Source organism: Rhinolophus sinicus, chromosome 16 (assembly GCF_057876585.1).
Source record: "Rhinolophus sinicus isolate RSI-liver-muscle chromosome 16, RSI-T2T, whole genome shotgun sequence".
In the NCBI taxonomy this organism is placed as follows: Eukaryota; Metazoa; Chordata; class Mammalia; order Chiroptera; family Rhinolophidae; genus Rhinolophus; species Rhinolophus sinicus.
This window is the reverse complement of record NC_142516.1, coordinates 110,474,242-110,496,429: the sequence shown is the minus strand read 5'-3', so window position 1 is coordinate 110,496,429 and position 22,188 is coordinate 110,474,242. Positions and strand designations below refer to the sequence as shown.

The 22,188-nt window shown below is 36.0% G+C and overlaps 1 pseudogene; it reads left to right on the top strand.

Annotated features, from left to right (window-relative positions):
* The first annotated feature begins 7,039 nt into the window (after positions 1 to 7,039).
* LOC109456900 (BCL2/adenovirus E1B 19 kDa protein-interacting protein 2-like) overlaps positions 7,040 to 22,188 on the top strand; it is a 29,328-nt pseudogene continuing 14,179 nt past the window's right edge.

The following is a 22,188-nucleotide window of genomic DNA, read 5'->3' as shown; positions in this document are numbered from 1 at the left end:
GCAGAACCTTTACAAACAAATACTATGAAAGGGCAAGTAGGCTTTGGCATCAGAGAAATGTGGTTTGACTTATGGGTCCCTGCACAAGCCACTGGACTTCATATTTACAAGTAGGGGACACTGAGTATGTATCGCATGTGGAGAGTTGTATGAGAGCTGGGATCATCAGTCATCTTCGAATATTCTCTTTCCCTTTTCTTCATGCTTACCAGTTACAAATGTCTGAAAATGTGTCCTTTTTACTGTATCCTTAAGTGACTTTCTTTTCACATCTATATCATCCTTACCTTATCCTGTCTTAATTGCCTCAATAAATCCATTTTGGGGCTACCCTACTTGTCCTTATATTTAAGTCCTTACCAAGACTTTCCCATTGTGATATGGTACTCAATCACTTAATCTGGTACAACAGTGAACTGGGGAGAACAGGAGAGCCTGAAATGACCTCTATCAAAGTGAATGTCAGATGCTTACAGAGACCACCAAATCGAGTCAAATTTCTTTTTTTTTAGACAAATAAGTTTAACACAAGCTTCATCATTTTTCTAGAGGTTTGATCTCACAATGACAAGTGTTGGATGTTAAAGAAAAGATTCTTAAGAATCACTTTTTAAAATATACAGTAAGTGGTTACATTGCAGAGATAACAAAAATACAACCAAAAAACAAATTTAAAAAAATAAAAGTAAATGAATTACTTTGTACAGGGATATATTTTCCAGTGACGCCATCATACATTTTAAAAAGTGCTTTGTCTCCAGTAACTTGGATGGAATTAAAGACTATCAGCTCTAAAACTTATGTGCCTGATAATGTATCTCAGATAATTTAGATGGAATTAAAGACAATCTGGTCTAAAAACTGTGTGGTTTTATGATAAAAACTGTGTGAGATACTTGTAGTGTAAAATACATGAGAAGAGTTTGAATAAATTGTTTCATTGAAATTGAGAAAATAAAAAATGTATTAATTTAATGAATTAAATTATCATTTTATATAATACATGTTTATAAAAACTTATCATATGACAAATGTCAATAAATTAAATATTTTAAGTGGCCTTTGACTATCTCTGCTACATCTCACAGAGAGGCAGTAGAAAAGAAGAGCAAGCATCAATTCTTAAGCCCGCCTCCCTATGAGTCCACACTCTATCACTTACAACCTCTCTGACCCTGGTCATATTTCTTAACTTTTCTATGCCTTAATTTTCCCCTTGGTGAATCAGGGATATAGATCTTACCTTGTAAGTTTATTCTAAGAATTCAATGAACTAACTTCTCTATATGGCAGCTAGTATGACTCTATACAAACTTACAGAGCATTTCTTGTCTATTCTACTCTTTTGGCACTTACATACCAACTTGATATTTAGTGGCATATTCATTTGTTTTGTCATTGTCCTGGTGAACTAGAAGCAAAAGAGAACAGAACTCATGTCATACATTTTCAGATCACCATCACACTACAAAATTTCCATGTACAATGAAGACACTCAACAATACAGTTAATTCATGAAATCTGACTCCTCACCAGGCACCGCAGCATTTTAGGAGTCATGTGTCCCACAGAGTTTATAAATGCATCAAATCAATTATTTTACTAAACATGTCAGACAGTGTGTTGCTACAAACTTGCAAATCACACAGAGAGACTCTCAGGCACTATAATTTTTCCTGCAGCTATCTTTATCTGACTTAAATAAAATTGCGCCTTTCCAGTTGAATCTAAGTGTTGATATTTGTAATGTGTGAATACTCCTAGTCTGTCTCTTTTAACAATATTTGCGTCTTCCCAGAAAGGCCACATAGGCTAAGGGTATGGAGTGGGTTTTTGTTCTTCACATGTATTACCTTTAATCGGAGACTCCATCATCTGATATCCAGCCAATAACCAGGTCATAGGGCAGACAAACTCATGGGAATGCAAAGTATAAGCAATTCGCAATCTACATGCTGTGGTTTTCAGTCACTAAGAATTGTCCAATTCCCAAAAGCCTTCCCTATTCTCTCTGTCAATCTCCCCTTTGCTCAGTTCCATTGCCTGGAATACAGCAAATAGAAATTTATTTGTATTAACAATCACCTAGAAATATAAGTAGTCTGTTAAATTCAAATATCCTAGAGAGATATGCTGATGGGAGAAGAGAGGGAGGCAAGTAACAAATTACTTATAAGCAAGTAATTCTGATTGAAAAACTTTCTCCCCCCAGAGGAAGTAACTCCCCCAGGAATAAGAAAAAGGGGGATGTCCTGAGAGGAAGTGAACTAATGAGGATGTTTCAGGAACATCCATGAGAAGTGAGCAAGGCAAAATAATAGACTTCACCAGTCACTATTATGACACAAATATTATATAGCAAAAAAGACATTTGTAATTGCATTAGAGAGTTTTACTTGATTTTACAAGATTTTAGTTTTACTAGAGTTGCTAGATGCATAAATGATATTAAACGCCTTTGAGTTTTCTCAATAGATGACAATCATAATTACAGTACAATGAGTTTACGGATATAGAATAATTACCTATCGGAAGAGGCTAGTATTGTGCCCAGAGAAGCTAAATAGAAGTTAATTAATTGGAGTAACAGAATTAAATGGAGTAACAGAATTTTTTTGCCACAGGGGTCACTGGGAGGACTGAATGAGCTAATATATACAACAAGAGCTTTAGAAAAGGTAAAGCACCAGAGTGATATTCATTATTATTGCTACTAGCAGGAGAACTATGTCTGGTCAGTTGACAAGTATCTGCGTCTCCAAACTGAGCTAGAAGGTGGCTGTAGTCGGTTGTCAGTGTCATAGAAAAGTTCCCTTCCTGGGAATCAAGAACCCTGAGTGTGATGTTAGCTCTGACACTTCCTACCTCTGTGACGAGGTCACAACATAACCAACCCTTGCTTTAAACTTTTATGAAACAGCAATAGTTATGATATTTAAGCAAACTTATGAAGATGAAAGTCCTTTTAAAATTGCAGGGTGGAAGCAGGTCAGAGATAAAGCTGTAGCTGAGTTGGATTCTCAGCTCTGAAGCCCAACGAATTGCTTCACTTGTGTTTTTCATCCCCGCAAGATCAATACCTCAGGTTCATTGTGAAGATGAAGTGAGGCCTTCCATCAGCACTTCTCAAAGGTTTCAGACAAGTCCCTCTCAGAGCAGAGGAAACTGACCTGTATGGCCACAGGAATCAACTGGGCATATGGAAAGGGTCACAAAAGCATGACATTTCTGAGGTTTTTAAATTAAATGTTACTATTTTATGTAAACATGCTTTCTCCTGCAGAATATGAGTGTTTATTTTAATTAAAAAAAATTTTTTCTCCCCAACCTGTCAATAATATAAATTTTCTAGGATGAAATACTGTATTTACCCACGGATTTAGGATAATCCAGTGAAGCCAGTTGGAGAAACAGAATATTGTAGAAAGACTTAATAGAGCATGGATTATGGTAGTTATGTCATCAGTTTGTTCCTTCTACATGGCAGCCACACTGTCCCTATCTGAGGTTTCCTGGCTCATCAACCAACTGTACCTCCTCCTTGTCTCCCCTCCCAGGGAGGAGGCAACCCCAGAGCTCTCTGCAACACACATAATCCACCCCTGACAGCAGGTTCTTTCCTAACCTAACCTCCTTCCAGAAAAGTGTGTTGTTTCCCTCTGAACATTTTATGGTTATATAGAATGCATCAGAATTGTTTGTTTGTTTGTTTGTTTCTTAAATTTATTGGGGTGACAATTGGTAGTGAAATTACATAGATTTCAGGTGTACAATTCTGTATTACATCATCCATAAATCCCATTGTGTGTTCACCACCCAGTCAGTTCTCCTTCCATCACCATATATTTGATCCCCCTTACCCTCATCTCCCAGCCCCCAACCCCCTTACCCTCTGGTAACCACTCAACTATTTTCTGTGTCTATGAGTTTTTGTTTCTCATTTGTTTTTCTTGTTCTTTTGTTGTTTTTGGTTTATATACCACATATCAGTGAAATCATATGGTTCTCTGCTTTTTCTGTTTGACTTATTTCACTTAGCACTGTACTCTCAAGATCCATCCATGTTGTCATAAATGGTCCTATATCATCTTTTCTTGCCACCGAATAGTATTCCATTGTGTCTATATACCACAACTTCTTTATCCATTCATCTATCAAAGGACATTTTGGTTGTTTCCATGTCTTGGCCACCATAAATAAAGCTGCAATGAACATTGAAGCACACGTGTCTTTATGTATAAACGTTTTCAGATTTTTTAGGTAGATACCCAGGAGAGGGATTGCTGGGTCATATGGTAATTCTATTTGTAATTTTTTGAGGAAATTCCACACTGCCATCCATAACGGGTGTACCAGTCTGCATTCCCACCAACAAAAAAGTGTATGAGGGTTCCTTTTTCTCCACAGCCTCTCCAACAGTTGTTACTATTTGTCTTGTTGATGATAGCCATTCTGACTGGGGTGAGGTGATATCTAATTGTGGTTTTTATTTGCAATTCTCTGATGATTAGTGATGTTGAGCATTTTTTCATATGTCTATTGGCCATTTGTATGTCCTCTTTGGAGAAACGTCTCTTCAGGTCGCCTGCCCATTTTTCAATTGGGTTGTTTGTTTTTTTGTTGTTGAGTTTCATGAGTTCCTTGTATATTTTGGATATTAGCCCCTTATCAGAGGCACTGTTGGCAAAAATCTTCTCCCATTCAGTTTGTTGCCTCTTTCTTTTGTCGATGGTTTCTTTTGCTGTGCAGAAGCTTTTAAGTTTCGTATAGTCCCATTCGTTTATTTTAGCTTTTACTTCCAATGCCTTTGGAGTCAAATTCATCAAATGCTCTTTGAACCCAAGGTCCATAAGTTTAGTACCTATGTTTTCTTCTATGCAGTTTACAGAATTGTTTTAAACTCAAATTATGGGGTGGTTAACTCACAGATTATTTTGAATAGTAGCAGAGCATTCAATCTTGCATAGCTATATCCCAAATTATGTAATCTAAGAATGCAAAACTGATTGGTTGTCTTAAGTAATTGTACAAATTACTGTCATCCTGTGTGTTTATAGATGTTTCTGTCTGGATCTGGGCTCCAGTGTAGTATATACGTATAGGCTATTTTCAACTTGCAAATTAAATCTATAGAAACACTTAGTTAATGCTGTCATTCTGCATTTTAGTGACCCATTTTTTTATGTCTTAGCTGTAGCATTAAAACTGTATATTTCTTGAATGCAGCCTCCATGTCTTGTTCAACTTTGCATCCTGCCTATCACTTGGCAAGCAGCCTTGTCCATAACAGGAGCTTGAAAAAGCTTTGCTCAATGCATGAATTATGGATCTTTCCATAAGTGCCCTTTGAGATTTAATGACTAACTTTCTCTCACACACCACTTTATGGACACTATAATTTAACCTGTGACTGTAGCCTTCCTTCATCACAAAAATTTTGGAATCAAACCAAATTTGTTTTTCTGAAGTATTGTGATTTATTGGGATTCTTTATGTCTGGGTCATTCAAGTTAAAAAGTCTATATATTACAATTGGTAGAATCTTCTCTAATGAAAAGAAGTTTTCACAGGCGCTCTAAGAATTTTCAGATTTTCTATTTAAAAATATCAGTAAATGGTTTCAACTAAACACATTTTAAAAATCAATTATCTTATGTAACTAAATCTAGCATGTTCCCACAGGATTCAAGTCAATTCATGTTCTGCTCTATGACTTTTCATTATTCCGATGTTTTGTGTGGTAACAGTGTGACTCCTTATTAGCAACCTACAGACAGTTCAGGATTTTTGTTCTTATTGGCCCTGACTGATGAAATTTGGCTTCATTATTTAAACATCAGGCATCTATGTTATTTTGTTCATGATACAATTTTTTATCTTCCTATTATTCTTTAAAACTCAAGTAATGTCTTCATCTTGGTTCCCTTCTTTGCTGACTGATCCTAATTTGTCAGTTATTTTTATGGAAATAAGTGTGATTTGTGTCTCTCTCTTGAATGTTATGCCTTGTAACCAAAAAATGTCTTTTATTTTTAAATATTCTATCAAAATATTTCATGCTATTTAATAACTCTATTTTAAACAAAAAAGATATTAATAAGTAGGTACTCTGTATTATATTATACCATATTTCAAGTAGATATTGTCCTCACCTTCCAAAGGCCAGGAGTCAATTTTTTGGATCTCCTAAAGGCAAAATGACTACATAATACTGCCATTTCTTTTTAGAGATACCCACCAAAAACAAAACAAACCAAAAAATTCTAAACAAGTATAAATCCCCAATTTGGACATAAAACTCCCATCCTTGCTGCTCTCTATATACTTCTTTGGCTATGTATTTGCCAGCTCTCCTTCCTAGTAATACTAAAATGCAATTATTATGTTATCAGTTTATAAAAGAGTGCTACCTTATTGCTTTAATCTACATGACCAGTAGGTTTACAAAGTATTACTATTATAGCTACTATGTCCAGAGTTACAAATATTTTCTGGTTATTATAAATAATCAGAGGCGTCTTTCTAAGTCTTGTTTAAAAGGAGATCATTCAACCATTGACCTCAGTGGAGGCCATTGATATTCACTTGATGAAATTGAGTCTGATTCTGTGCACAGTGATTCTATGAATGTGAGTTTGGATTCGAAATTTATTCAGAGTGCATATTATTGCAAACTGGAAAAGGTGCAAAGATCTGAGGAGAAAAAATAATGTGAGGGTAATTAAATTAGACAACAAAATGATTATGATGTAAGGTTGTGATGAAACCACACTCCCTCTATTTGCTTCACTTGTGCATTTTCTTATAGAATTAGTTATCTTACAAATTATGTAGTATGCATCGTGAGGATGTTTATTTTTATTTTGAATGAAAAAATATTAAGCAAATTTGGGACTATCGAGTATGAGTGACAATTTAGCTGATAGTAGATGACATGAATATACAGAAGGAAGAGACTTTCTGGGAGAGGAAGATTGGAAGTCCTGTTATGAGAAAGGACTCTGAGTGTCATGTGCCTGATTGAACAAGAATGAGCAACATGGATGATCTACACTTGCCTCCACCAAGTTTGAAATCCAGTCACAGGAATGTTTTAAGTAAGTAAAAGGGTGTATGGTAGGTGAGGGAGCGGTTGCACTGGGAGAGTACAGAAGGGTAGAGGAATCAGACACCTGGAAGGCAAAGCAAAATGTTTGAACACAGCCTAGGATAAAAAGGGGGCCCAGAAAAGCATGCGTAGACTGGCAGAGTAGAAAAGTTTTAGAACTTGAAGGTCCTGTCCAAAGGGAGTAGAAAGTTAGGAATTTAGGCAACATTGTGGAAGGTTTGGTAGATACTGAGCTGCAAGTCAGAAAGGACTAAGCTTACTTAGAGGCCACAGAGACTGAGCAATGCCTTAAAAGATTTGGGTCCAAAGAGTACCATGTTTCCCTGAAAATAAGACCTGGTCTTATATTAATTTTTGCTCCAAAAGACAAATTAGGGTTTATGTTCAGGAGATGTCACCCTGAAAAATCGTGCTAGGGCTTATTTACCAGTTAGGTCTTATTTTCGGGGAAACACGGTAGTCATTTTTGTCTAGCAATGTGAAATAAAAACAAAAGTCCACAGAGACTGGGAAACTGAACAACTAGGAGGACCCTGAAGAATCATTACAATTGATGTTGAAATAACTAAAGATACAGAAGAAATGTGGATTGTGATCCAAGTCCTGCAATGATGACATAAACTGGAAATTGGTGAATTAATTCTACTGAATTTTCATTTTAGGGCTTATTGAAAACCAGATTTCGTATGTGAATCTTACATAAGTTGCATTTTAAAGAAATCAGCTCAAAGGATAGAGCTTTTTGAAAGACAACCAAACGACATCAAGCCAGTAAGCACATCACCCCTTTTCTGCTTGGGAGATACTCTCCGGTTATAGTGATGGTTTCCAGTTCACCCAGGAAGGAGACACGCTGGGACATGGAAAGCCATGAACAGAGCTCTCTGAGCATCTTAGTCCCCAGTCAGGCTTGCCATACTCATATTCACCTATTATGGTTGCAAATTACTTCGATAAGCCAAATTACCCAAATCTAACTTCCAGGTTACAGGTACAATCTCGTATAGACTCCCAGTGCCATATGGCTGTGTTAGACAGGATTATACAGTAATGAGCAGGCAACCTGCATGCACCATCACATTATAGTTACATTTTAATGGCTATGATATGGAAACAGACAATCATTTATCTTCTGCACCACATAGCCTGGGGAACTGAGTGCAGCAGGATGAGCTGAGATCTATCACCACAGGTTTAAACAAAACGGGAAGGCCTGGAGGGAGATACCGGGGTATATAGCTCTGATGGAATTTGATCCTAGCAATAAAGAATTCTTGATGAGCTTCTGGTAAGGGAATTTAAGAGAGACATTAAATCTTGAGCTCTTCAAGATTACAAATTTTTACTATAATACTGGAAGAAGACAGCCATCCTCAGGTAAAACAGACAAATTTTCTAAATGAGTCTTAAGTGTCCAATTATTTCTTTATTCAGAACTAATATTTGTAACACTGTGTCCTATCTCCAGTTCCATCCTGGTCATCATTTTATTCACTATCTTTAAATGGGGACAGAAGACAAGCAACAAATTCTAAGATCATATAAAATAGGACAAGTTTTTTAAATGTACTGAGCAAAAGTCAAAAAGCAAAAACCAAAACAAAACAAAAACCTAAAGGCTAAAATAATGAGCTTAATAACATAGAATATTTCATTTGGGGATAGAAATAACATATTAGTACCAGATGCATCATTTATGGTTTTTAACAGGCCACAGCTGCCTTTCTGAAGGGCGTCCCGCCTATTATCCAGCCTGCAGTTGTGTTTTGTACACAATAAAGCACCAATTGGACACAGAGGAATCAAAGGTGAGCACCTGATTCAAGGGCCCTCTCCACAGATTGTTCAACGAGTGATGGGGGGAGGAGGGGAAGGAAATGACAGGATCAGATTGTAACGCTTTTCAGAATATCACACGATAATTTTCACATGACAATTTTCAAGAAAAGCGAAAACTGAAGCAAAGCTAGAGGAACCACACAAAAGAAGAAATTACATTCTTTAAAAAGAAGAAGCTGTAAAGTAGAAAATTATTAAGAATACGAAAGCGCTCTGCATCCGGGTCAGGTACACGGCTGCCGCTACCATTGTTGCAGCTGTGATGGGGACCCTGGGCCCTCGTCTCCCCCGCCACCTGAAGGGAGGGGGCTCGGCTAGGCGCTACCTTCTACCATCTCGCCATCAGCCCTGCATTGGCAGCTTCGAGGGGTGAAGAAGACAAAGGGGCCAAGGTTTGCTCCAGGAACATTTCCTCCCTGGATTCTGAGGAGTTTGTAGTTGACATTGCGTCCAAGCTGAGGGTGGCAAGTGTGGAATTTAAGGAAGGATGGTAAGATGAAGATTTTCCAATACCTTTACCAGAAGATGATAGTATTGAAACAAATATCTTGGCTGGATCTGGACCAGAGAGCCAGCCTGACTCACTAGAGATTAATGGAAATAAAGCAAGAAAGAAACTAATGGCTCCAGACGTGAGCCTGACCTTGGATCCTAGAGAAGGCTCTGTGTTGTCAGATGATTTAGATGAAAGTGGGGAGACTGACTTAAATGGCTTAGACACACCATCAGAGAACAGTGATGAACTGGGAAAATAATCTTCCAAAACCCCAAACTCCTGACGTTTTTAGGAGAGGTTCAATTACTGAATACACAGCTACAGAGGAAGAGAAACATGAATGACACTAGCATATTTTCAGAATTGGAGAACAGGACCACAGGGTTGACATGAAGGCAACTGAATCCTATGAAAAAGTTATCAGCCATGGAGGATGGATTAAATGCCATTGCTGTGTTTGCTGTCTGTTTTTTGCCTGAAAGTGGTCAACCTAACTATAGATGCCTGATGGACAATCTCTTTACGTGTGTTATTGGCACTTTGGAGTTGTTAGTAGCAGAAAACTACATGACAGTTTATTTAAATGGCAATGACTTGAAGAAATATGCCCAGTTTGGGATGGCTCAGGACATGCTACCAGCAAACTGATAGAAGGTTACAGAAAAACCTAAAATCTCAAATCATCGTACGTCCCTCTTGGTTTATCAGAACACATCCGGCTGTTACAAGACCTTTTTTAGCTCAAATTCAGTAAAAAAATTAGATACACCTTTAATTTAGCAGCAGTAGTGGAACTTTTCCCTATGGAATGTGTTGGCATACCAGAATGCAGAAAACAGCATGTTTTGTTTTATTTCTTTAATTGTATCGGATCTCTATATGTTGATGAACAAAAGGTAAATATTTTGCATTACTCATTTTTTCTCACTTCATATATATAAATATTTAGTAACTTCTCTTGTTTTTGTAACAAACAAAAGAGGAAGGAACAATTTTCCAACACCTTCCCCATAAGTCACTATTTTCTTCAGGATATCAGTTGAAGAACTAGGAAGATTTATTTCTGGCTGTGATTCATTTATATTTGTAAAGACTGGTTATAGTCTAAGAGATGATTTCCCAATTGGTTAGTACTAAAGAACACTCTCCAAATTTAAACCTGCTGCTCTCCTAATTTGAGTAAGCTCATCGTGACATTGAATAATTATATTACTAGAGAAATAAAATATTATTTATATCAGTATAACTTTAATGCTTTTCAGTGATTAGAATTTATTTTGTTTACCAAATTCACTTGCTTCCATCTAATTTTAAAAGGACTTGGTAGAGGCTGTTAACGTAAATATCTGAGTATCACAGTGTTATAAAGTAGAAAAAAGTTATTTTGTTCTGTTTATCTGAGGTTTTAGTCTGTTTAACATGTCAAAGCCAGATTTCTCAAGTCAGTTTTGACTTTCTACAGTACTGTGTTAAATATTTTTTGGTTTTGCATGCAAACTTCGGTGATTTTATTTTTAGTGACTTTTTTGAGTTTTGTTCATCTTCATAACATATATATTTACAGAAATAACTCCCCTACCAAGGTATGAAGAAAAAAAGTTAAAAACGAAACAAAAAAGGTTTATGCACATCCTGACTGGGTTGCATCTATACTAGTTTATTTGCACAGACTAACTCTTCTTTACTGGTTGGTTAGCTTACAGACAAAGATAATCGCATTTGTAAATATAAATATACCCCCAAATCCAAATACAGAGTGAAACCAAAGTTCCTGATGGTGAATATGGCTTGAATTCATTCTGTTTTAACACCATATATAATGCCAATTACACAGCCTGGCCTCCTCTTTTTTGGTATACCTACTGATAAAACTAGAGAAATTACTAGGAGTACTAGTTGAAAAACTAATTACTTTTAAGAGTTTATCAGTTTCACTACGTTTTTTTTAAATCTTTAACTTGTCCTTTTGAAATATTTGTGGTTTTTTTTAAGAAATCAATTTATTTCCCTGGGGCTGATGATTATATTTGCAATACACGTATGCTTTGGCTAACTAACATTGATTTCCTTGTACGCTTAAATGGCCTGCTAACCACTCAAAGTCTACATGTGATAAAATAGCTAAAAGCTCAATGTACCATTTAACAGTAAAACACATTGCTTTCCATCTTAAATTTAATTTTGAATACTTCTGCTTTGCAAATAACAAACTATTATCTATTAATATTTTGGCATAGAAGATGAAAGGCAAGGGTACAAAACAGTTACAATTTTATACAGTAATTTTAAAACGCATACGATTTGGATAACTTGTTAATATCCAATAATATTCAATAATATTTAAAAATATTGACAATTAGCAAATACAGTTTAATACAATCTTTCTTAAGAGTTAACGTGAGAAACTTACATGTAGTTATCATTTTGACCATTCAAAGGAACTAATTGTAAGTAACCGGAATGGAAACATTCTTAACCTTGGAGATATTTTGGTTCTGTTGATGAGCAAGAATTCAGTTGACCATGTGATAGTATCACAGCTTTAAATTTCTATGTGATACAGTTTAACAAACATTTTAACATAGAAATACAGACAGTGATTTTGGATCTTTCTATTTTCTCATTCCTTTCTAGGCCTTGATGTACATTTGCCAGACAAGTGGCTGTAATTAAAAATGTAATCTGGAATTGTAGAGTATTCTGAAGCCAACTTGTTCAGGGATTTCAAAATGAATTGCCTTTAATGATGAAATATGCTATATTGTGCCTTTTTTTTTAATGAAGTTCTTAGTATTTTACTACCTGTGAAGTAATTCAGTAATTAAGTAATAGAGTGGAATTTATTTAAATATATTGGTTGAAACCTACCACTATTAGTTTATCTTGGGTTTTTTTTGTTTGTTTGTTTTTTACTTTTGTTTAACTTTAAATGGAATTATTACGTGTATCTTTCAGGTACTTCTTAGTTTTTGTATAAAGTTTTTGTAACCTTAAAAAAAATAATAAATCCTTGTCAGCTTCAAAATGATAACACTCAAGTTTTAAAAATAGAGGGGCATGTTTGTAAAACCACAAGTTATCAGAGGCTATGTGTCAGGGAGCTTACTTAAGGTGAAATCTGGTGATAAGGAGGATACAAAACTGAGTGTTGAAGTACAGTCATGTGTCGCCTAATAATGGGGTGTGTGTTCTGAGAAATGTGTCGTTAGGCGATTTCATCATTGTGCAAACATCTTAGAGTGCACTTACATAAACCTGGATGGCACAGCCTACTACACACCTACGCTATACGGTAGAGCCTATTGCTCCTAGGCTACAAGCCTATACAGGATGTTACTGTGCTGAATACTGTAGGCAACTGTACCACAATGATAAATGTTTATCTAAATAATATCTAAATATAGAGAAGATACAGTAAAAATACCATATAGAAGATCAGAAAATGGTAGACCTGTAATAGGGCACATACCATAAATGGAGCTTGCAGGACTGGAAGTTGCTCTGAGTGAGTCAGTGAGTGAGTGGGGAGTGAATGTGAAAGCTTAGGGGACATCACTGTGCCATATTGTGTTGTGCTATGACATCACCACATCACTCCATTACGATCTTATGGGACCATTGCCATACATGTGGTCCGTCATTGATCGAAATGTCATTATGTGGCACATGACTACAGTGGCGTTTTAATAATTCACTTAAAATCATTTTCTAGAGAATTGTTTTTTCTGCCACTCTCTTATCACTACCCCAGCTGTTCTACAATTCAACATTTCAATACGTATTTTGTGTCAGGTTAGTGCGAAAGGAATTGTGGTTTTTGCAATTATTTTTAACTTTTTAAGCCGCAATTACTTTTGCACCAACCTAATAATTTGAACTTTTCATAAAGTTTATGTGCATTTGAACTTTTCATAAAGTTTATGTGCATTTGTAAATATATATATATATATATATATATATATATATATATATGTATATATGTATATATGTATATATGTATATATGTATATATATATGAAAGAGAAGCAGAGAAAGAACTAAAATCAATTTTGTGCTGGTAACTGATTAATAATCGGTGGGATGGGGAAGAGATCTCTGATTTGCAGCATTTGACAATTTGCATGGTGTAAATATTCTCAGCCTGGCCAATTTAAGTCTCCCAATGTGAAGTCACCAAATGTGCAGTTAAGAAGAAACACTGCAGCTGCATTAGGAAGAAACACTGCAGCTGCATGCACCACACCTCTGAAAATGAAGGTCCACTCTTCCTGCTGCTAAGCTCCAGGGAGTTGCAGAAATCTGTTTCTAGTCTCCATGAGATTTGAGTTTTATATACTTGTTGTTTGGGAGCTGCCATTAAATTGAAATCTCCCTAATTAAAACCTAACCTAAGTGAATCGATAATCACTATAATTAAAAGAGCCCCTCAAAACAGTATTTTTTAATCCAATTAAAAAATGCAAGTACAGGGTGTGGAAGTTGCAGTTTTTCAGTAGCACAGGCTAAAAATATTTAGGTGCTTTAGATGGGAGGATGCTGTGGGGAATTCTCCATCTCTGTTTAACATAAGCTGTGAAAGCGGAATTTCCAGCTTCCTTTATTCTTTTACCTTTTCGGCATAAATGGAAATGACAATAGTAACATAAGTTGTCTTTAAAGGTACTGCAGTTGCTTGAAAAGAACTGCAGTAGCAAAACTCTCCCTGCTTATCCCCCTTCTAGGAAGAATTGGGACTGGGGTGGGCCGTTGAATCTATTCTGTGGCCTTTTAAGTGTTCTACTGTAGCTTCTTGTATGCATCTCTGCTGTAACACCGTGGTTTTCAGAATGTCACCCACAGACCAGCAACAGACGCCTCACCTGGGAACTTTTGCAAACACAAATTTCCTCTGGCAAACCTACTAAATCAGAAACTCTGGGGATGGGACCCAATAACTTTTGTCTTAACAAGCCCTCCAGTAGATTCTGATGCATGCCAAAGTATGACAGACTTTAACACCTTGTGCCTTAAATATGCAAATATGGTATTACTCTTCCTATGGGTGGTTCACGGGTTGAATGAAAGAAAGGCTTCTTCTCATTTCCTGTGCTTTCACAGTTAACTCAGAGTATGGATGGTGGGGACCACTTAAATTTTCCACGTAATGATTCCTGTTATTAACAGTAATAATTCAAATTTCACTGGCTTTTGCTCTGTTCACATCTGCCTAACACACAACCTTATATTCCCTCAACTGTTCCCACTTCTGCTAGTCTTAGAGGACATCTCCTGCTAGTTTCTGAGAAGCACACTAGTATTTTCTGGCTCTGACACCCCCTGGTTATGTCCACTGCCCCTGTAGCCACTTGGGAGCTGCACCAGAGCAATAGAACTTCCAGGCCACAGGGCCGGGGGCAGCAGGCTTGCTGGGAAAGGGGCTAGAGATGTGCCTTTAAGTTACATTTGAGAAACAGGTACACTGTTTTTACGTTATTCATGTTACAGAACAAAATAAATGGTGTCGTGTCCAAAGAAGTGTCCATGCACATTTTACGTTAGGTCCCCAAAATGTCATTTTCTCCATCATTTTGCAGGTGACTGGAGAACTGATGGACATATTGGGAAGGGGGAACTAGAGCTCCCTGCTCTATTGCCAGTCAACTCTTTAGTGGACAGGAAATCTAAGAGAGTTATTAGAACTCACAGGAGTTTCGGTGAACTAGTTAAAGGAGGGTTTATAAAACCTAATCAGTGAAGAAATGCCAAAAGCAATCATTGTGGACAAGTCCAGCGACACTGCTGATGGGGAAAAGTTTAGGGACGTGATAAACATCTATTAGGAAATAAAAAGTAGTTCAGAGTTAAGCTAATTTCCTTGGCCACCACAGTAACTATGAAAGTCCAAGCAATATTTTAATTTCCACAAAAGACGATAAAAATAATTTATGGGCCCATCCAGCTCCTTGTTGAATCTTTTGTCTTTGTTGTAGAGTAATTATGTCAACTTCCCCAAATGTGAACTCTCCTCAGGAGAGGCAGAGGCTGAGATATGGAGGTGAAAAACTGCATGTACTTTAATACCTCTGCCAAATGCATTTACTGTTCATTCTCTAGGAAATTTTTAAACTGCAGCTTCAGTATTAATTGAGTTATAGTAGAATATGGTTGCCTTGGGTGTATTGATCCATGTTATAGGGACTATAATAAAATAGCATAGTAATTTATTTTAAATTTAATTCTAATCAAAACCATTTACATTTAAACTGATGTGGTAACAATTCCTAACATTCAGAAACTTTAAAGAAATGAAATGTAACAGATATTATGTATCAGTCAGCAGACTATGGCATTTATATGAATAAAGAGGAAACTAAGAAAAATTTAAGTGGACAAAATATAATTAACCCAGTTGAAATTTAGCCAGATTATTATAGTTTGTCTCAGTGAACCTTATGGCAGTGTTGAACTTTTCAGTGCCAGTGCCAGGAATTTTTCTTTTAATTAAACCTCAAAAAGGTAATCCAACAGCAAAACTTCTACTCAGTGAATATCTAAGAGAACTAATTTCAACATTCATTAGTCTGCAATATAACATAAAGCAAGTCTTGTATAGCATTCTTTCTTTTTTTAGTGAAGCAGCTGCAATGTTGATTTTAAGAAAATTTCTCAACTGAAAACTGTACTTTACATTTTGAGGACCCTGTCATACTGTGCTCCCTTCATGCCTTTGCTGCCAAGAAGGAGCATATCATACACACATGGAAATGGACCGAAGCCTTCTTTTACATACTTTATAGTAGACTCCAAGCAAACAACAACATGAGGACATGAATTAATTAGCAACACCCCAAAAATAAGAAAATACAGACCCCTTAATTTTTGCAAGTGCTTACTTTTAAATATGTTATTGCCATTGCCATAATATATACAGATTTAAGAAATCAAATTCTAGGTATCTGATGAAAAGGTATTAGTAATGTTTTTCAACCACAAGTTAATATTTATTTTTTAAAATTGAAATGAACTTTTGTGTGTGTTTTGAAATATTTTGACCTTGAGTAAATACATAGCATATTCATACCAGAATCTGTAAAATATAAACACTCTTAGAATAGAATAGTATTTTTCTAGCTGATAACAAAAAGGAAGTATGTTTTGCTTAAATTGCGGCTGATGCCTTGTACCTCAGGGTAAGAGATTATTTTTCTAAGCACCAGAAGGGGAAGAAAGTAAGTTGATACACAGTTCAGTTGCTGTCTTTCCTGTCTGAAAGCTCAGAGAAACAAAGGTAACATTGTCATTGTTTTATGATTTTAACTCTGCTGGGAAGCTTCTCTAGTAAGTTTCAACTGCAGGAGATACATTTGATGAAAATCTTGAAAGCAATTGAGTGATATAAACTGTTGACTTTTATCCTTCCCTATCATGAGTTGCTTATTCTTTTGAAGGATCTTTACCTGGGAAGCTTTCAACTTCCATTGTCATGGGAAGCCTCCAGTATCCAGAGATAAAACAAAATTAACTTTTCAAGGACATGGTGGTCTGGAAAGAAGAAAGTTATTTAGGAACTAAACATAAATTCAAAAATTTAATCAGTTCCTCCACTGAATTTTAAGTTTTGTGAACAACGCATTTCCTCTCACAGCTGTAGAGATTGCATATGAAACTCTACAAAAAAAAAAAAAATAAATAAATAAAAAAATAAAACAAACAAAAAACAAACAAACAAACAAAACTGCAAAACAGATGATCTATACAATTTAATGAATTCTGGAAGCCAAGTATTGGCACTACAAATTTTCTAAAAATTTCTTAATTTTAAGTGTTTTATACTGTGCAAATTATAGCATAACTACTGTTTTCACCTCAATTATAATAAATATGCTCTAGAAGAAAGGATTTCCTCTTTTCAAAACTTTTATTTTAAGGCTAGCATTACTCCACATTCACATATAGTAAAGTCAACTGAAAACTAAACTCTTCAACCAACATTTTAAGTTGGTTAGTAACAGGCAGCCAAAACTGAAAAACACTGGCATCTTCATACACTTGTAATTACACATACATGTGTAATGATTCACGTTCATTACAGATGAGAGACTGAGGGAATGGGGATTGTTCTACTGATAAAGACATATACAACTATTAACCTCTGAAGAAGAACATTAATAATAATACTTTTTCCCTGAAAATAAGACCCAGCCGGACATCAGCTCTAATGCATCTTTTGGAGCAAAAATTAATATAAGACCTGGTTTTATTTTACTATAAGACCGGATCTTATATAATATAATATAGTATAGTATAATATAATATAATACAATACAATATCATATCATATCATATAATAAATACTGGGTCTTATATTAAGTTTTGCTCCAAAAGACATTAGAGCTGATTGTCCGGCTGGGTCTTATTTTCGGGGAAACACAGTTAACTAAAATTTTTCACGTAAATGTAGAGCAAAAATTAAGTCAAGACTGGGCTCTTTCACACATTTATTCAACCTGTATTTATTAAATGCCTACTCTGTAAAATGCTTTCTAACTATATTCTCCCAGTATCCCACTGCCATTTCATTTCAATCTGTCCCTTGAAGTTGACTAGTACATTATCTTTTATCACGTCTTAACACTTTAATCTGTTAATGAGATGGCTTTAACGTTGAGTTATAGATGTTATTTATCCCTCTAGTCCCTTCAATGTTAGCAAGGGTGGAAATTAAAAGTATACATTCCAGAACCTTAATTTATACCATTTTATCATTTTATATTAATGATTTTTTTGAGGACTTTGTGGGCAACCATGTCTGAGCCCAACTCCCTTGTGCCGCTCTGTTTTCACAAGCATTTTTGAACAAGAAGGCAAATATTTCTGAGCCACAGTAAATCAGATTATTAATGTCAAAAGATGTCAACAAGAGAATAACTGGAGAGAAAAAAAATGAAGAGTCTAGGCCTTGCTATAGAAAAGTGTTGAACAGATACAGAATTTAGAAGGCGTAAATAATACATTTACGCTTATGAAGAGACTAATTTAAAGAGTTCTAGTTACTTGTCTGGCCAAGTTTATGACAGGACAGAGCTAGAAACCAGGTTTTTGGGGGTTTTAGTCCAGTATGTCTCCCATTATTACTTCCCTCTAGCATTACGGTTTCCATAGAGAAAAATTATCTATAGTATTCAATAATTTACCTGAGTTATTTTTTTAAAAGAATGAGGGAGATATTATTGACCTTAAATCAAAAGTAATTTTTCATTATCTAATTAGGTATCTGCTCTTCGCATTACTGTATTTACCAACTCCACTTTTTTATCGAATTTTACATTTCAATAACACTCAACTTCACGTGAATGTTTTATTTTTCTTTGTCTTTCATTTCTACTTTCCCTCCTTTATTTTTCTCTCCCTTTATTTTTAAGATTATAGATGTTTTCTATCTGAGCAGTTTTGTCTACAGTAGCAAATAAAATGGTATGAACAACTGGTAAGTATATAGATACAGACTTTGTGGAACATGATTATATCAATATGTATTCTCCTTTTTGTTTTGCAGTCAAGTTGTCGCTTCAGGTAGTGATATCTCTTTGTGTAAGTGGAACTGAAAATGTCTGTGTGTGATCAGTGCAGTGCACGTTGTGAACATAATAAGCCTGCTGTTTGTCTTCCGCACAATGTTAATTTCAGATTGAGGTGATATTCTTCAGTATCACCAACTCCTGTTAAAACCTGAAAGCTATATTGGGGGTGCCAAAAAATGTCCACATTGTAAGAGATGTTATCTATGTATTACAGTACTTTTCGAAGTTGAATTGAATCACAGGAGAAATGTGTAGTATAATGTCTGCTCAAAAGATGGTGTTAATCGAAGGCTAGCATCATTCATTGCATTACAATTTCAATACAGTTTTTCCCTTTCTTAAAGTGTGTACACCTTTTTTTGGCACCCTCTGTATTTACCTCCTTCCTCTTCCTCATTTCCCAAAATTAATTGATCATAAAGTCTTTCTAATTTTTCTCATGAATAATTTCCAAATTTATTCCTTCTTTTCCATCAGTCCCTACACTCCCTACCCTTTCTATCTCTCACCTGGGTGATGGCAATATATTTTTAATTGGTCTCTCTTGCTCCCAAAGCCCCAACTCCATATTGCTACATACTACTATCTAAATTAAAAATCTGCCGAAAAGCCATCAGTGGCACTTAAAAATACATCCAACCAAGCTTGTTACTCTCCCACACATAGTCCTCTAGGATCTACCTTTCCAGTGCTTTCTCACTGTCTTCGCCACCCCTGCCCCATGTGAACCGAGTTCACTTCAGAAATTGTGAACTGCACATCATTCACTAAGCATTGTTTATGTCATTCCCTCCTGCTAAACTTCACGGGTTAACTTCATAACATTTTTTTCAACTCTGTTTTGGCATCACTTCCTCCAGGAAGCCTTCACTGGCTTTCCAATTCAGAACTAAGTAACCTATCTTCTGAACTCGTAAGATAACTCCAGCCATTACTCTAGTAACATAAAAGCACTGTATTGGAACTATCTATCTATAGGTCTGTTTCTCTTATAAATTAACAAGCTCCTTTCACAGCATGAAACGATCCCCTGAAACATGGTAGGTGTTCATTTAAGATGTGTTGACTTCTCTAAGCAGTTAAAATTAATTAATAAGGTGTTCTGAAAAAAACAAAACAAACAAACAACAAACAAAAAAACATGATCTGTAATGAATATTTAGGGGAGGAAAGATCATATTCAGACAGGAAAATAGAAAGAAAGGTTTCACAATGGCTGTGGCAACTGATATGAACATAGTAAAATGCGAGAAATCCAATAAGCAATGTTCCATGAAAGGACATGTCAGAAAAAGTTGTCAAACACAGAAGTGAGAAAATTATCAGGCAACATGATGGAGTCCAGCTTAGCAAAAATGAAACAGAGGGTTGGTGTTAAAGAGCAGTGGAAGTTAAGTCTAGGACAAAAGGAGGGAGGGTATTTACTGGCAAACTAGAGATACTGACCTATAGTCAACAAAAATAATAGTTATCATTTATGTCATATGTATTTTGTGCTATACACTATTCTACCCAGTTTAAATGTGCTCACAATTAATCCATGAGTAGGTGCTATAATAAACCTATTTTATAAATACAGCAAGTAAGACATATAGGGGTTAAGCAACTAATACAAGATCACATAGCCAGTTAGGATAAGACCAGGATTCAAAAATTAGAAAATTTGGCTGCAAAACTCACACTCTTAAAAATTCAGAGGACTTTAATTCAGAGAAAGAGAAATAAAATCTTAGGATTGGTTTATTTTTAGCCAATGTGAGCTGTTGTTGCAAGTTCTGATTATCCACTTGACTGGTTGGTTGAAACCACGGCCCAGGATGATTAAAGTTGAGAGGACAGAATTTTTTTTTTTTTTTTTTTTTTTTTGAGTAATGTGAAAGGAAAACAATGAATAGGGAGAATAAATCATTCTGCTAAAATTTTAATGAGTGACCCACAAACCCACCCCTTAACTCTATCTTCTAAGAGCTCTGATGTTAGTCCCTTTGTCAAGACGCTGAGAACTATACTGGTGAGGTAAAGTATCAGCATTCTTGAAAAGTACTATTATTATTTGTAGATAAAAGTAGGAGTAAGTTGCACGAGCAAACAACTCAAATTCTCACTATCTCTATTCTTGGCGTACTGCCTCCTCTCCCTTTTAGAGTCTTATGAGGACTACTCTTCCAGTTGATTGAGGAAAAAAACATGTGAGCTTGGTTTGCATATACATGCTACATTAGAACTGTGCAGACGTAGACTGATACGGCAGTTCAGGACCATCAGGGAGCCCTGGGTGGGCAATAGGGAAGATGTATCCTCCCAGTGGGTGCCAATTCCAGCGTGGTTGGGGAACTGTCCTTCAGGTTTTGATATATGCTTCAAACCATCATTTAGTATGTGATGCTATGTCTCCCAAAGCCAAAATGCACAGACCTGGGAACCAAGGAGTGACACAGACAATAGTTTAGTGGTTACCAGAGGGTAAGGGGGGTGGGGGGTGGGAGATGAGGGTAAGGGGGATCAAATATATGGTGATGGAAGGAGAACTGACTCTGGGTGGTGAACATACAATGGGATTTATAGATGATGTAATACAGAATTGTACACCTGAAATCTATGTGATTTTACTAACAATTGTCACCCCAATAAATTTAATTAAAAAAAAAAAAAAAAAAAAGTGGCATCTCTCACTCCTATCTATACCTACTGTCCGTCTCATAATATTTTTGCTCCCCGTCCCTGGAACTGTGGTATCTTGATTGTTTAGAGGTTTTAGTACTGTAGCATAGACTGATCATTTCCCCAAGACCAAGGGATCCCTTTCTGCATAAGAATGGAACACCTTCTGAGTATTTGTTTAGCACATGGTTGCCCAGTTAGACTACCAGTTCCAGTTTTCCAGTGCATCTATGCAGTCATGTGATTAAGTTCTAGCTAATGAGGTGTGAGCAGAATGATGCATGCCGCTTCCAGACCAACTCCTTTACAAAAGAAAGTGATTGAACTTGACTTCCTTTCTTTCCACATTCATGTGCGCTAGAATTCATAGGTATAATGCAAGTGAGCCACTTCTGACCAAGCAGACAAGACCCCAAGGCATTACAGAGCAACCAGATAGAACAAGATTGATGGAACTCTTGAAAAATCTCATTAAGCAGAGACTGTTTTATGCCCTGAACCACCTGCCAACTCTGAACTTATGT